The sequence below is a fragment of the Alosa sapidissima genome, chromosome 7, assembly GCF_018492685.1.
Source record: "Alosa sapidissima isolate fAloSap1 chromosome 7, fAloSap1.pri, whole genome shotgun sequence".
NCBI classification, from domain to species: domain Eukaryota; kingdom Metazoa; phylum Chordata; class Actinopteri; order Clupeiformes; family Clupeidae; genus Alosa; species Alosa sapidissima.
Window position 1 is genome coordinate 21762914 of NC_055963.1, and position 17187 is coordinate 21780100.

Genomic DNA, 17187 nt, shown 5'->3' on the forward strand with positions numbered 1-17187 from the left:
TATATATATAAAATTAGTTTATTTTAATTGGGCTGTTAATTAATTTGACATTATTGTTTATTATTGATATTCTCCTTAATGTAGTCTTAGCATGTCATTGTTTTTATATTATTGATTGAATTGACATTATTGTTTTATTATTGCCTTTCCCCTTTTTTACATTGCTTTTTATTAGGCTATTGCTTGAATTGATATTATTGTGTACTACAACTATTCTCCTTACTATATTTGACCTACATTTTAATCTGTTCCCTGTTCAATTTTAAATATTATTATGTTGTTTTGTATTAGGGCTTTGACTCCGAACTTCGTTATTCGAATATAATTCGATTATTTTAAAAGTTAAAGATATTCGAACGAATTTTAGGGATCTCTTAATATTCGAACCTGTAGCCTATGGAAATATTTTTTGTAAATGTATTTGGTTGTAGCCTAAACGTTGTTTTCAATTCAGATTCCGAGGTTTTTTTCACGCCTTCTGAAGTGAAATCGCGAGCTCATTAGCAAGGCTATTATTGGCCATCTGGGCTCCTGTAGGTTAGCATCCTGGCTGGTTCGCGCTTAGTGAGCAGCTCCCACATAAACATTTTTATTTTAAACTTAACCTTCCTCTGATTTTAATCACCTTAGTTATCAATCAAAGCAAACAGGGAAAAGAAATGGCAACACAATCATTAAAAACACTTAAATAAATAAATGTGCAGATAAGTCTGAATGAAAAGCAGCAGTTTATCATAGTCTATGGTTAGACTGTTCAGTTTCCCCACGTGTGTTTAAGTTTCATTTGAATACTTTTTCTCCTTGGGACAGGCCCGTTTGAGTCTTGAAAATACTTTTCCATTTGCATTGGGATTGAGATGATTAGAATTTAGCAGTCAATTTGAATGCAGTAGTTTTGAACAAATTCGTGCATCGTGCTAATGATGCTAACCGGATTTAATAGCAATTTAGCCAGTCGTCTTGCACGATTAATGTTTGGATTACATGTGCATGCTGAGGAGGGATGCACCTGTTGAGAGGGAGAGAGAGAGAGAGTGCACGGGGCAAGGAGAGTCTGTGGTGAGGTAACGTTAGGCCTACTTCTACCGCCTACTCTGGTAGAGTTTGACATACTACAATGCAAGATATATTTAGCCTATTTTATTTATGGACAACATAAGGCAGGAGGTGTGTGTTGCTTTTAATTATGAATGTTATATCGAACGTATTTTTTATTGATATCGATTACATGTGCTATACATATCGCTATCGTTGTATCGCCCAGCCCTATGCTCAATAATAACAATTTTGACACACGCATTTACTCAGCCTTTCGTGCACGTAGTCTATTGACATTGACTGATACACTGCCCTCTGGTGGACAGAACAAATAGAACTTAAGTTTGATACCAATATCGGTCTTACGGAAGACATTTAATGGTTAAAATATTATTAATACATATTCGAATATATTCAAATTTTAATATTAATAAACAAACGAACTTCGAATATGATTTTTGGGCAAAAGTCAAAGCCCTAGTGCTCTGTTGCTCGAGCACCCACGGAAAATATCGAGCACCCACGTGTGCCAGCTTACAGTCCCGGCTAAATTTACATTAATTTAATATCACAGTTTATGTTAAATTCAGAATCTCTCATAATGTGATTGGCTATATTGCTGTCAATCCCCTACTCCATTTCCTAACCACCAATGAGAGCGTCTCTCGTATGAAAATTCCTGACACTTCCCACCTGAAGAATTAACGCAAAGCCTTGTCGGGTCTTCAGCCCCGAATGTAGCCCTGAATATCATTTTAAAAGTAGTCTGACAAAGCGTATTGTTTTGTGACACAGCTAAACACTGGTACCTCATAGAACGCATAACATAGCCTAATAATGTGATGAGGTGGTCGCAACTCACAAAAGTAAAGCAGATAGAAAGAACTCACGCAAATCTAGCCTACAACACAGACAGCTTCATGCGCAGGGGAGAGAGAGCGCGCGACAGGTGTTTTATGATTGTTGGCTACTGATGGTATCTTGCTAATTCACTGAAGAAAGACTTCTGATTATTGATAGAAAGAACATTCTGAAAAGGAAAGGAGTAAGTCAATGAGGAGCAATGCTATAGTGGAATACTCATGTTGCTCTATCAGCAGATGAGAAGGACCTGAGAGTGCCACTGACGACGTGACTGCCTCATAGGCTCTCAGGTTGGTGAAGGAGAAAGCTACATCTAGCTTAGCCCAGTGACTATGATTTTGTGAGAAGGCACACCATTCTAGCCTCGTGAGACCATCCTGATCTCGCGAGCTTCAGGGTTTCACTCGCAGATCAGTCTGGCAACTTTTCGCTAAAGAGAATTTGGAGCAGTTCACCAACGAACGTCCAATCAGCGTTGGCTTTGAGGCGGGTTGAGGTGTGACGCAACGAACAACATGACGGCATCCACAGATGAGATGAGCATAGCTATCGCGCAATATTTATGGTTATGGTTATGGATTTAGCAGACGCCTTTGTCCAAAGCGACACATAAATACAAAATAGGGCTTTGACTTTTGCCCAAAAATCATATTCGAAGTTCGTTTGTTTATTAATATTAAAATTTGAATATATTCGAATATGTATTAATAATATTTTAACCATTAAATGTCTTCCGTAAGATCGATATTGGTATCAAACTTAAGTTCTATTTGTTCTGTCCACCAGAGGGCAGTGTATCAGTCAATGTCAATAGACTACGTGCACGAAAGGCTGAGTAAATGCGTGTGTCAAAATTGTTATTATTGAGCATAGGGCTGGGCGATACAACGATAGCGATATGTATAGCACATGTAATCGATATCAATAAAAAATATGTTCGATATAACATTCATAATTAAAAGCAACACACACCTCCTGCCTTATGTTGTCCATAAATAAAATAGGCTAAATAGATCTTGCATTGTAGTATGTCAAACTCTACCAGAGTAGGCGGTAGAAGTAGGCCTAACGTTACCTCACCACAGACTCTCCTTGCCCCGTGCACTCTCTCTCTCTCCCTCTCAACAGGTGCATCCCTCCTCAGCATGCACATGTAATCCAAACATTAATCGTGCAAGACGACTGGCTAAATTGCTATTAAATCTGGTTAGCATCATTAGCACGATGCACGAATTTGTTCAAAACTACTGCATTCAAATTGACTGCTAAATTCTAATCATCTCAATCCCAATGCAAATGGAAAAGTATTTTCAAGACTCAAACGGGCCTGTCCCAAGGAGAAAAAGTATTCAATTGAAACTTAAACACACATGGGGAAACTGAACAGTCTAACCATAGACTATGATAAACTAGCAAATTAAGCTAACGTTACTTTGTTTACAATATTTCCAGGCTTCAACCAGTGCTGCTTTTCATTCAGACTTATCTGCACATTTATTTATTTAAGTGTTTTTAATGATTGTGTTGCCATTTCTTTTCCCTGTTTGCTTTGATTGATAACTAAGGTGATTAAAAATCAGAGGAAGGTTAAGTTTAAAATAAAAATGTTTATGTGGGAGCTGCTCACTAAGCGCGAACCAGCCAGGATGCTAACCTACAGGAGCCCAGATGGCCAATAATAGCCTTGCTAATGAGCTCGCGATTTCACTTCAGAAGGCGTGAAAAAAACCTCGGAATCTGAATTGAAAACAACGTTTAGGCTACAACCAAATACATTTACAAAAAATATTTCCATAGGCTACAGGTTCGAATATTAAGAGATCCCTAAAATTCGTTCGAATATCTTTAATTTTTAAAATAATCGAATTATATTCGAATAACGAAGTTCGGAGTCAAAGCCCTACAGAGCACCCACGGTATCGGCGCCTATGCCATTCATGATATGTTGTCAAATATTGAAGTTGTGGTAAGTTTACATAATTTAAGCTGTAGGCTATGTTTCATTCGTCCCCCATGCTGTTTCATTTGTCCCAGCCAGGATGGACAAATGAAACAAAACACACGTTCAACTTCTCCTTAAATAACTCTTGAACAGTTTTGTTCAGAGCAACTGTATTTGACTGTGGGATTCGCATGTTCAGTAAAAGGTCAAATTCAGAAAAGGTCAAATATGGTGTTTTGTCCATAAACCTCACATTGCTGGTATTATAGCATAGGGTTTGGTGCCTACAAGGTGTGCAAAAGTGGGCCACATAAACAATACAACATTATAAAACATTTTTAGGCTGATGATTGATCTCTTTAACAAGAAATTGTGCCTAAAATTCTCGAAATTGTCCGCTAAAAAAATAATACTTCAATATCAATACAATCAATTCATGCCTATTAGTGTGCTTGAGTGTAGGCCTAGCCTGCTCTGTCAGTTCTGAAGTCTGTAAGGCCTTCCATAGCTTATGTAAGTGTGATGAAAAGAAAGGGTAAAGGATCAGATAGACAGACAGGTGTGTGTGTGTGTGTGAAAGAGAGAGAAAGAGAAAGAGAGACACTACCAGCATGGATGGATTATGAACTTTCCCAGATGGGCCACCCACTAATTGTTGCGGGGGACATTTTTAAAAATGTATTTGATGTGATTTCCTATATTCTGGTGCATTTTGGGGATGGCCAATACTTTAATTCAATCAGATTCATAGCCTACATGTTGATATGATGTGTTGATATTGAGGCAATGATTCCATGCAATGGCTTGGGCCCCCTGACTCCTTGTCTCCCCTGGGCTTGGGCCCGGTAGGCCCATGCAGTAATCCATCCCTGACTACCATTGACAGTTGGCTGATAGCTGGCAGTGATAGAATTTAGAATATCGAATAACCTGAAGCACATAATGCTCTGTTCTTCATGGTTGGTGATATTAGTGACCTTCTAGCCTTCTACATTTGAGCAAGCACATTTTCATAGTCCATGGTGGCACAGTCTAGTTAGGTTATATTCTGAGGTGTGTCTTTCTGTTAGTCAGGTGATGGCACACATATTCTAAAAGAAACAGATTTTGGGCTATGTATCCAGTGGCAGATATGTGTGGACTGGTGAATGAACCATCACTAGAGACATATGCCAGATTTCTTGTTTTTGTCCATGAGAGAGTATAGGGATGGGGATCACAGATCAGCCAACGATTACATTGTTACAGTGCAGTTATCTTACAAGAGAACAAAGCAGTTTGGCACAGGAACTGCTACAAATCCACCTGTAACAGTAAGCATCTGCAGCATGCCAAGATTCGTTACTAGAAATCATGTGAAGCAGGCAGGACTCAGTGCTTCAGAAAAGACGTGGTAGACCATCTTCTGAACCTGCAGCAACACCTGCAACTGCATCAAGTCCATCTAGAGGGACTTTGTACACTTGTTCAACAGCAGCTGCTTCCAGCATAGATAAGTGCTTCTTCTGTCAGAAGCAGACAAAAGAGCGTCTTCATGAGGTGTCCTCTTTCAATGCAGGCAACCAACCAAGAACTATAAGTAATATTTTGAAGTCAATGACTTTTATTAGGTAGCCAGTGTAAAGATGCTAGGATGGGGAAAATATGTTCATATTTTTTGTGTGTGTGAGCAGCTGCATTTTGAATAAACTGTTAGCTCTTTAGACAGGTATTATTACAGCCAGCATAATAGCATTGCAATAGTCTATCCTTGAGATGACAAAACATTAATTTCTTGGCATCTGGTAAGGAGAAGGACTTCCTTATCTTTGAAATGTTCCTTAAATGGTAAAATTAAGTTTTGCTGATCTGTTTTATGTGATTACTTAGTGCTAGGTCCTGGTCAATTATAACTCCCAGGTTTTTAACACTTGTGGATGAGGTCAGTGGAAGATCACTATATGTAGCCTGTGATGTGGATAGGATATCCCTCATCTTTTTTAACCTAAAACCATGACTTCTGTTTTATCTGAGTTCAAAAGCAGGAAATTATTCGTCATCCATGTCTTTATAGCTCTTATACATGTGTCAAGTTTGGTTAACTCATCAGGTTTTATGGAGAGGTATAGTTATGCATCATCTGCTAAACAACAAGGGCCCCAGTACTGAGCCTTGAGGCACTCTTATATTTTACCATAATCTGGGTAGATGGTTTATTATGGACCTGTACAAATTGTTGACGGTTAGGAAGGTATGATCTAAACCAAGCGAGTGCTGAGTCTTTGATGTAGTATGTCATGGTCTATGCTGTCAAAGGCAGCGCTGAGGTCCAGGAGGACCAGTATAGATACAAGGCTAGGTTTTTTGAGGGAGAGCTTAATAACAGATGTCTTAAACGACTGCGGTACATGCCCTGATTGAATTATTTATAATCTAGAGCAAAACATTATCCAGGAAGGGGAGACCAGTCTTAAGAAGGTGAGTACAAATAGGGTTTAGTAGGCTAGTTGTGGAGGTGACATTGTGGAGGTGAGATCTAATATGTTGTGTATATGTAAATGAATTAAAGGTTGTTTGAGGTCTCATCTGTGATTCAGTGATTTTGCTATCTTTCAGCAATGGAGTTTGTGTATTTGGTGAAACTGATTGGTTATTGATCTTATCTCTAATTGTTTGACATACAATCATACTGTTGAAAATAATAAAATAACTGTTTTGTGAACTTTATTCAACATAGCCAGTGATTTATGCAATATTTATGGTGTTAATTATAGTGAAATATAAAATTTCACAAAAATAGGGTTAAAACAGGTAAAAAAAATGGAGACATCATTTTTTTCCATGTTCAATGACCTCTAAAGACAGTCCAACCACTCTCCAAAAATTAACATTTCAATCCCACAGAAACCACATAGGCCCCCTGACTAGTCAGTAGACGGAGGAGGACCACACAGTCTACGAACGTGCGACGCTGCAGCTCATTGATTTAAAATGGCTCAATAGGTTTTAGTACGGTGTCTTGTGTAATCCCGCTGGATTTTCTTGTAAAAATTTATTTTTTTGCATATTTTGCTAGTATAGAGTCTAAGGAACAAGATTTTGTTTGTCTTCAAATTTTCACGATCCATTTTCACACTTAGATGACATCATCATTTATATAATGCATAATTAAGACTGGGACTACTATCACTTGGGGGTCAAATGTGAGAAAACACTGGTAAAGAGGGTATTTTGCCTAATTTTTGGGTGCTGATTCTGAATATCATATTTACTTAGCTGATTTTTTAGTTTTAAACCTGCTAATTAGCATTTGCGGCCTAAAACTGGCCTCCTAGGCAACACAGAACAGGTGAATAGGGTAAAAAATGTAACTCCTTGATATTCTTATTACCGGTAAGTAATAGTTTTCTGAAAATGTATGTTTATGGATGTAATTTAACAGTATCTCATTAATTATGCACTAATTTGCATACATTTCAGTTACAGACATCTGAATATTGGATAGTTAACATTGAATGTAGTCATGTTCAGGTTTGCCTTCAGAACTTTTTCTGGATTCAGAGCCTTAAAAGAATGGCTTAGAAAATTTAAGTACTGGCCCCAGATGTGGCATGAGGTGCAAAAGTGGTGTTCTGAGTGTGAGCACTGTGTGGTTGCTAAAGCAAGACAACCCAAGCCAGAACCTTCTTGGGAAATCTGTTAGCTACTATGCCTTTGTAGATAATCTCCATTGACTTTACTCTCTTGGATTGGGCTAGCACAGGACAAGAGAATGTTCTGGTAGTCACAAATGTTTTCTCAAAGTTTACCCAGGCCTTTCCCACGCCTGATCAGAGAGCTTCCACCATAGATTCTAACTGAGAGATGGTTCTATGTGTATGGCGTGCCAAAGAGAATCCACTCTGATCAGGGGCGCAGCTTTGAGGGGGAGCTGTTGAAGCACCTGTGTGTTACCTACAGCATAACAAAGACTAGAACCACCACTTATCATCCAGAGGGGAACGGTCAATGCGAACATTTCAACAGGACACTTCATGACTTGCTCAGGACCTTACCCCCTGAAAAGAAGCGTAAATGGCCCCAGTTGCTCCCTCAGCTCCTGTTCGCCTATAATACCACCGTGTACCAGTCCACACAACACTGCCCATACGAGCTGATGTTCGGTCAGAGGCCACAGTTACCAGTCGACCACCTACTTGGAAATACTGGAGGTGACCACAGGGACAGTCTCCCGACTGATTGGGTGGTGCAACATCAAGAGTACCTGACTTCTGTCTATGCTAGTGCTAGGAGACACTTAAAAGAGGCTGCTGCATATCGTAGGCATGGTGGTCCTGACACTGTAGTCCTCTTCAAAGTGGTTGTATGCACATCCCACCTCACTGAGGCCAGGTGCAGGACAAAAAGGCTTATCACACTGCACACTGCAATCTCCCTAGGAACTAAATGTATTGAGTTAAAAACATAATGCAACGTTTCGACCCACCAAGGTCTTCATCAGGCCTGATCTGCAATCTCCCAGAAGAACTAAATTTATTGAGTTAAAACCATAACGTAACGTTTCGAAGCGTTGCGTTATGTTTTTAACTCAATAAATGTAGTGTGCGGTCCTGACACCGTACCCATATTACCACCTGGCACTCTAGTCTTTTTCTAGTGGGCAGTGGTAGTGTAGTGGTTAAAGAGCTGGGCTAGCGTGCAGTAGCCTGAAAGTTGTCGGTTAAATTCCCGGCTTTCACTGTTATGCCCTTGAGCAAGGCACTTAACCCCAAGTTGCTCCGGGGACAATTTGATCCCTTGTAATATAGCTGACATACAGTATGTAAGTGACTTTGGTCAAGAAGTGTCTGCTAAGTGTAATGTACATGTAAACTCTTTTGCAAGAACCATTTTCATGGTCGCCACAAAATCCAGGATACATGGGTGTCTACCAAGTATGAAATTGTGGAGTGTCTGGATGGAATTGGCACACACTATAAGATCAGGCCGTATGTGGAAGAGGGCCCCCTTAAGACGTTCCACTCATAATACTGCCGGACAGCATTCAAACCCTTTCCACCTCCCACAGTCTGTTTCACATGAGTTCTCTGCCAGTGTAGCAGAAGTAAATATTCTCCCCGTCCCCTTCAGGCCTTGGCAGTAGATAGGTATGCTACCAGGACGGTGAACTTTAAAGCCAGGTGTGTATGTGGAAAGGCAGACCTACAGCGCTGGAACACACGCCCACCCGTGGGTGGTGATCATATATGTAGCTTCCTCTCTGGGAGAACAATGCCAGTCATTTGAATTGTTTGGAGCATGGATGCTTGTGGTAGTTGTTGTTGGAAGAACATGGCTTTATTCTTAATTCTAAGACTTCATTGCTTCTCTCGCACGCCCGGCCTGTTGGCTGTGGATAACCCGTTGCTTTTAAAGAGAGCAAATGCACATGGTTTAGTGTCTGAGCAATGTTTTCCCTTGAGTTATTTATTTGTTTTTTGTATTAATTCAGGCTGAGAGGGCCATCCGTGGTTTGCCTGTTTGTTTGTACCTTATATTCTTTGGTTTGTTAATTTTGCCTACTGTTACTCAACTACCCATTCCTATGACACCTAGTGGTGTACTGTGTTGCCTGTATACTATTATAGATTATTTCCAAGACAAATTTCTCTTAAGGTAGACAATAAAATGACATGGCAGGTCAAGGAAAGCATCAAGAAAAACAAAGATCGTTTTTGACATAGGCAACAAGGGTGGAGGTGTTTTTACACTTTTCAGACACTCAAATTTGAAAACTATGGATATTGTTTTAGAACCAACAACCTTTCTACATTATCTGGGGGTTTTGTGTGCAAAAAGTGGAATTAATTGTCAAAAAATTAGAAGAAAATGTGAAAATCACTTTTCAGACTACATATAATCACTTATTTTAAAACATACAGATAAAAACACTAAAGATGGATCGTGAAAATTTGAAGACAAAAAAAATCTTAGACTTAGTCCTTAATCCTTAGACTCTATATTAGGAAAATATGCAAAAAATCAATTTTTACATGAAAATCCAGCGGGACCCTATTTCCAAACACAGCGTACTGTACTATTTTCAGAACAGACAAGTCACATACAATCCACCTGGCTTTTCATAATTAGAGCTGCAGCAGCATGCAGCTCAGAATTGATCATTACAAACTGTGTTCATAGACAGAAACTGTTTGCTTTTGTTTTACTAATGATTATAAAATAATATAAAAAAAGTCAGTTTTGAAACACATATTTGAATAATAGGCTATGGATACATTACTTGGGCTTAGGAAGCAAAAAAAAAAAAAAAAAAAAAAAAAACTTAATTTCCCAGGATCTGATTCATCTAATTTTCGGGAAAAATATTAAACCCAACAACAAGTAGCCTGCCTTGGTAGGGACGTCTGAATCATGTAAATCTGACATCAAATCAACTGAAACACTTAAAAATAAACGTTCAAATAAATCCCAGAGTTTGGTTTCGTTAAGGTTGCATTATTTACAAAAGTAGCCAACAACAAAAGTGTCAATAAACAATGCAAAAGTACAAATGTCAATAAATGGCAATAATAAAGTATTGACAATAATAAAATGTCCATAAGGCTAAAGGCTCTTAAATGTAGAGCAGAGAGAATCCTTGGGATTGGGAAGTCTTGCGTGTTGTACGCAGTAATTCGTTGATCTTGTCAACACAGTCTTTCATTTCCTTCCTGTCCACATCCTGTCTATTTTGGGTAGGCCTAGGAGTTAAGTGACCAACTTTTAAACATTTCTCGGGGGAGAAACCCCTGAATCCCCTCTTACATAGGACATTTCATGTCTGGGCTTAAGTCTCCAATGTGTTGAGCTCCTAGCAACGTGCCTGCCTAGTCCTACCATGCGCAAAAGCTCAATTTAATTGTAAATTCTGTGCAACATATGCATACTTTGCTAATGTTTCAACCAGCCTGTTGTCCATAGCCTGTCAAGAGAGTGGCGCTGGAACGATTTTAAGGCTATTTCGCATAGGCTACTCAATGGTGCTATTTCACACGCATTATAGCGACCCCCACTCACCGGGGTTAGGTGGAAGGTGTTAATAGCCGATTGGTGTAGCCTACAGTGGACAAGGGCTGTCAAAATGACTCAAAAATGACTTTTGAATTTTCCCTCTAAAATAAACACATGTATTCGAATATATTGGAATATCTAGGCTATATTATATGCGCATTATGTCAATGACGCGCATCACATCATCTGTTTTTAACTTTTTGGAAATTTTTGAATTAACTGAAAGAAGATAAATATTTTTTGTTAGTTTTGGAAGTTTATTTTTACGTAGCCTACAATGGCCAGTTCCGACAAAGCCGAAATTTTGAAACAATGAGTGAGCAGGCCGCGCACTTGTATGGTTTGTATGGTTAGGCTATTGCTTGACAGGGGGAGGATCCCAAGCAGCTTTCAGCCATAAGGCTACTTTGAGAACATTTCCTAATTCCTAAATAAAAAAAATTGAAAACTATTAGCCTATAAGCAGTTTAATTAAATGTAATGTTAGTTGTAAACAAACAGGCTACTTGGTGAGGCTTAGCCTCACAGATGCGCTCGTGCCTTAGAGAAAAATCTTCACGATATAACTGACCGCCCGATTCACCTTGGCTGGGGGGCAGGGGGGGGCATCAGACATTTGTGCCCAGGGGTCTATGAATTGTTAATCAGGCCCTGACCCCAACAAATCGCACCTTCCCACCTCTGGGACAGCTTAAAAGAAGTCGAGAGGACTCCTAACTCACTATTCACAAACCGCTTTGTGGCATTTCACATCGCAATGTTTTGAAATCCTATGCGGCTACAGGAGCTTCCAATCGCGAGGAAGCAATTTTGCATTGTTGGCATAACTAACATGCAATAACACCACCAACAACAACCAAAACTAGGCTACTCACTGTCAACACGTAAATTAAAAACGTTATTGTGAATCAAATTAAAATGTTCTCCTCTTTGCAAACGTAGGCATAGGCATAGTGACAGATTAATTTAATAATGTTACAAAGATACTGCATCAATCCATGTGTTTCATTAGACTACTAGGCTATTTGTTTTGCCTTACTCTTGATTCATTTAGACTAGGCCTTTTTATTCAGTTATTCATCATCTTCCGTCCTTGTGTAGCGCACACATTCTCAGACCTGTCACCTGTCACTCATCATCGTAGGCCTAAGGGAGGTGTTTGGAATCATTCCCGCGTTACAATCATCAGTCAATCAAGGTGGTCACTTCAGTCAAGCTCGTGCATGAGTAATGACGTCATCCATAGCAACGAAGACTCACTCTTAGTTTAGGAGTTGTCATTTTTCCTTACTAAGAGTAGGTCTGAAAGGCTTTGTGAATAACTTAATAAGAGAAACTCCTAGCTAAAATATTTTATTGTTATTTAGGAGTACTCCTAGTGGTAAGATAAAAGGCTTTATATGGTGTCTAACGCATTGATATGGTGTCTAACGCATAGCCCATTTACACAAAATAATGGTCGAATATTACTGATGATATTTCATTGTTATTTAAGAATATGCAGTGCGCGTAGGGCACCAAAAACATCTTGCTCGTAAAAAATCAAAAAAATGTTATTTAGCCTATTTACTGTAGGCTGCGCAAACCACAGGCCTTTATTTTGGGCAAGCCTGCATTTGAGGCAGGCCTTTATTTAATAAGGCTTCTGTTGAAGAATTTTATATAAAGCCTGCGCTAACAGTAATCCTCCTGCCCCCTCTACCACATCTGTGTGAGCGTGTCCCTGGATAGTGTGGCATGCTCACGCGTTATGTCTCCTTGCAAACTTGACTAGGCCTATAGCGCAACCATTTACGTCTTCATAAAATAACAACTTGCCAGATATGCCTTCATAGCTTTGGGCTTCATTCAGCATTTTGTTCTTCCACTGGAAATGACTCTTCTACATTTGCTGCTTCCTTTCTGTTTTTATTGTTTAGAAAACGTTTGACGTCTTGAGTTAATGCATTAAACATTGTTTGCTGGTAACCGTCACAAATAGCCTACAGATTCTTGCGTGCGTACATTCTCTTTTCTCTCCAAAATGTGCCTGTTCTATAGGCTGGCCAAGTGCGTAATTTTGTGGCATAAAACAGATGTATTTGTTTATTGTACAGAAAAATAAAAATAACCTGTCAAGCAGTCAATTGACTACATTGCAGTCAAGAAGTAGGACAAATTAATTTACGAAACCAAAACGTGGGTCATAGTTGCCTAAGCCTCTACTGCGTAACATGTTTAAAACGTTGCTAGATAGTATTATTTTGCCAACAACATTGTTTTCTGCAGAAGCCTACCCTAGGCTACAGATTAGTTCTGAACAGTTATTTCTCTACTGGCTCAATTATCAAAAAGGTGATTTCTCTTCGTCCTCCGCAAATTGAGCAGGTAGTTCCGTAGAGAGACGTTAGAATAAATTCGTGTTTGCGATTGACAACGTTGTGAGCGGCACCGGTAGGCTATCAAAAGCAGATTTTGATTTTCGTTACCACTGTGTAGCCAAGCCTTATGCCATACCCAAGTAGCCTAAATCGAGGTAATTTTTAATTATGCATGATTTATTTCGTTATTGAATTCGTAGGCTGGGATTCCTCTTGCAAACAACAATTATGTTTAAAGGTAGCCTCCTGCTCAGAAGGGGCGGCAGGCAGACTACTGACAGAGCAATGTACAGTGGCAGAGCGACGCAGTGGCTGAAAGCGGTACTAAAGTTTCACGCAGCTTCAGGTCGCGTAATGCGCGACTGAACTGGCGATTTTAAAGTAATGCCCACTGTATGACCGAAACGTCACCCCCAATATACGGACATAGAAGGAAAGGAAACCAACACGCACCACCATCTGAAATGTAATCAAACGTAAATAACGCACAAATTAGTGACCTAGTGATTGTTCCAGAGTAGCCTACACTCCCGAGTGGTTTGTCCTGATGGTTTTCCATTTTTTGTTAGTGGCGTGTGCGATCAAAAGCTTCCTATTGCGTTGAGGTAGGGCTATCAACAATATTGCAAAAGCTACCGGTACAATTTTCACAAAACTTGTTGGAAAGGTGTAGCACAGGCTAAGGAAATCCCATACATTTTTGGAGCCGATCAGACTCAAAGGGAACTTTTCCATATAGAATATTATTGCAGCGAAAGTGAAACTTTTATTTTAAATGATGAAATTGTGCAAGCCTGTGTCATTCATTTCTTTCACGTCTTTCAACATAAATAATGTATTCATATGCTAGTAGTAATGCCAGATATTGCCGTATATAGGCTTCTTGCATATTATTTAGATGCGCACTTAATCGCGCATCCATGCAGGCAAAACGTAAGAATCAAATGTGGCGACGGCACACAAGTTAGAAAAAACGTTTACAATGCACTGGCGGTGATAGCCTACAGTTAATGTGAACCACGGACAATAACCAAATGTGAGCACGCCTACTCATTAGGCGCACACTAATTGTGCCCACCTGTGGGCATGACACGAAACCAATGGGCACGGAAATATAGCCAGTACCCCTGGAGGGGCTTCTCAAATATAGGGAGGCTCGCAGAATGCAAGTTGCCGTCGCCGGCAGTAGGCTACTTCTCTGGAGGACAGGAACGTTTTTGCTTGTCTCACGCTGGGCATCAGTAGGTGGACTTTTATACTAGACCAACGTATGCAGTGGTGTTTCACCTTGAACTGCAGTATCGTAGTCCATTGGTTTGAGCTATCTTTGTTTCCTTGCTAATTAACAAACGAACCTTGGGCTGCTTGGTTAGTGACGGTAAGGGGGGGATGATGCATAGTGTTTTAGCTTTACGGTGGGTTTTAAGGATGTTGGCTGATTGTGCTGTGCCGTATGGCCCATTCTCCCTGCAGTGTGACGAAAGCTCCCTGGAATCCTGCATTATTTCACCCGACATTTGACTAATAGGCTACCCATGTTCATCAAGGTAGGCGATGCATGCTAATGAGCCTAGCAAATTTTTGTAGCGCAGCAATGACGTCTGTTGTTCTGTCTTGCCATAACCAGGCCCTGCCTTTACGTTAGCTATGCCCTGCATATTGGCTTAATGTTCCATTTTTTTCATTTATAGCCGACGCGCCCTCCTCCACTCTGACTCCTCGGCCTCTTGCCCATAGCACAAACAAGGCCAATGGTATGTGACAAATCCTTGAATAATTGACAAAAGACTCAATTTTGTATTGTGACATTTGTGATGTATATACAGAAATAAAAATAATTGTTACTGATTTGTTGTTGATATAATTTTGGCTTAATTTTGACATCAATGTTTGATGTCATATTGATGTCAATACATTGACGTCAATACAACTTTCATTCTAGACCTGTTTTTTGACGTCAATGTTTGATGTCATATTGATGTTGAATTGACATTAAAATGCCCACTGGTATGTCTGTATGTGACAAATCCTTGAATCATTGACAGAAGACTCAATTTTGTATTGTGACATTTGTGATGTTTATACAGAAATACAAATAATTGTTACTTATTTGTTGTCACTAAAGTTTTTGATATAATTTTGGCATCATTTTGACATCAATGTTTGTCATATTGATGCCAAAAAATTTACAAAAAGGGAGATCCAAGGTCTAACAGGAGCCAAGGAGCAGGACCGGAGCACTCAATGCTTTAACGTGTTTTTATTTGTGCAAACTGACTAACGTTTCGACGCCCATGCGTCTTCTTCAGAGTCAAAACAAAAAAATTACGTCAATATGACTTTCATTCTAGACCTGTTTTGTGACCGAATTTTGACATCAATGTTTGATGTCATATTGATATCAATACATTGACGTCAATATGACTCATTCTAGACCTGTGCCTTCAAATGTACTTAAGTATCAAAAGTAAAAGTCCTGAAATGTATTATGCCTAATACAGTTGCATTGTTGAAATGATTCGGCACAGACATAGTCATTTATTGAGCCTTTCTCCTCCATTCAAGGACAAAATCAGCTAATACTTGTTGTATGTAGAAATAACTAAAAACAAACTAATGTGATATCTTATCTTAGATACTTCAAAGTAACCACATTTTTCTTTGTTGAATGCTTTACACTTTCGGACCAAATCAAGATGTTCCCTTTTGTGTTTGATAGTGTCAGATTGTCTATCATTGTCTATCATTTGCTTGATGGCGTCAAGAGGCTAGTTATGGTAACATCAATATTGTGAAAAGGGGTCAACAAGGTACAGTAAATAGTGCATATGACAATAACATAGGTTAGGCAACACCATTATTTAAAGCCTAGCTCGCTTAATAGAAAATATACATGTACACATGTATTTGTACAGTCTTTTTTCCAAAAGGAACTTCAGCTGTACTTCAGCTGTCACAAAATGTAGTGGAGTGAAATGTAAGATATTTGGCCTCGAAATGTACTGGAGTAAAAGTAAAAAGTTTAACAAAATTGAAATACTCAAGTAAAGTACAGATACATGAAAAAGCGACTTAAGTACAGTGATTGAGTAAATGTACTCAAGTAATGTCCACCACTGTTACTGAGACACATTTAGCCGTCTAGCTCCATTGACTCCCATTCATTTTGCACTCATGGCGATCGCCCCCAGTGGAACTTTGGTGGAACTGCAACCAAAATTCGGTAAAATGGGACTTAATACGGAGTGGCCAGGCTCTCCGTAGACGGACTCTGCTACTAGTTTGGAAGGAAACTATCATGGTTCAAATTTACAAAGTAGCCTACTATGTTGGTCCGACTGTTTTGGGAAAGTCATTAGTTTGATGTTGTTAGTTGAATGATGCAACTTCATGCATGTTTTGGTGTTATAATTCAGCACCAGGAAAAAATACAAATAAAGAAAAAATAGCATCAAGGTAGATAAAATGATAGGCTAATTGAATGGAAGAAAACAAATGTTTTGGCCTAAACACATTGTGCAATTAAGTAGAACTTTGCTATAAGTTTAGGCTTACTCTAGAGCTGTGAGTGCTTTGTACGCTGATAGAAACAAGATGTATGTGGTTTGCAGGTTTTCACCAAAAAATGGTAAATATAGGCTAATCAAGATTTGAGAATTTTGTCACCTCAGTTGACCCTGTACTGTCTGTGTCCTCTCCCATTCTCCCTGTAGTCTCGCAGCAAGCTCGTTGTGTTTGATTTCTCTCAGAATATGAAGTGTGATCTTCACTGAGTTTTCACTGCCATACATCTTGGTCATCTGACTGGCAATGTGCGTGGCATCACCATCCTGCAGCTTCCCTCTCGGCATGCGAGCGAAGCCCTCCAGTGTCCCCTCACTCAGGTACAGTCTGAATTTCTTCAGCTCTTTCGATGTCAAATCCTCCAGAGTAGACAGGAGGGGTGTCAGGCAA

The 17187-nt window shown here is 39.4% G+C and overlaps 1 protein-coding gene and 1 long non-coding RNA gene across 2 annotated transcripts in view; one reads left to right on the forward strand and one right to left on the reverse strand.

Moving 5' to 3' along the window:
* LOC121713366 (NLR family CARD domain-containing protein 3-like) overlaps window positions 1–16935 on the reverse strand; it is a 59913-nt gene extending 42978 nt beyond the window's left edge. Inside the window, exon 1 of the mRNA XM_042097925.1 lies at window positions 16900–16935. The gene's annotated coding sequence lies outside the window, so the exon portion shown is untranslated. The remainder of the gene's footprint in view (window positions 1–16899) is intronic.
* On the forward strand, window positions 14392–14956 carry LOC121713684. Its single transcript, XR_006032913.1, has 3 exons — window positions 14392–14474; window positions 14707–14780; window positions 14925–14956. It is a non-coding gene; the product is annotated as an uncharacterized LOC121713684 (long non-coding RNA).
* Window positions 16936–17187: the final 252 nt, after the last annotated feature.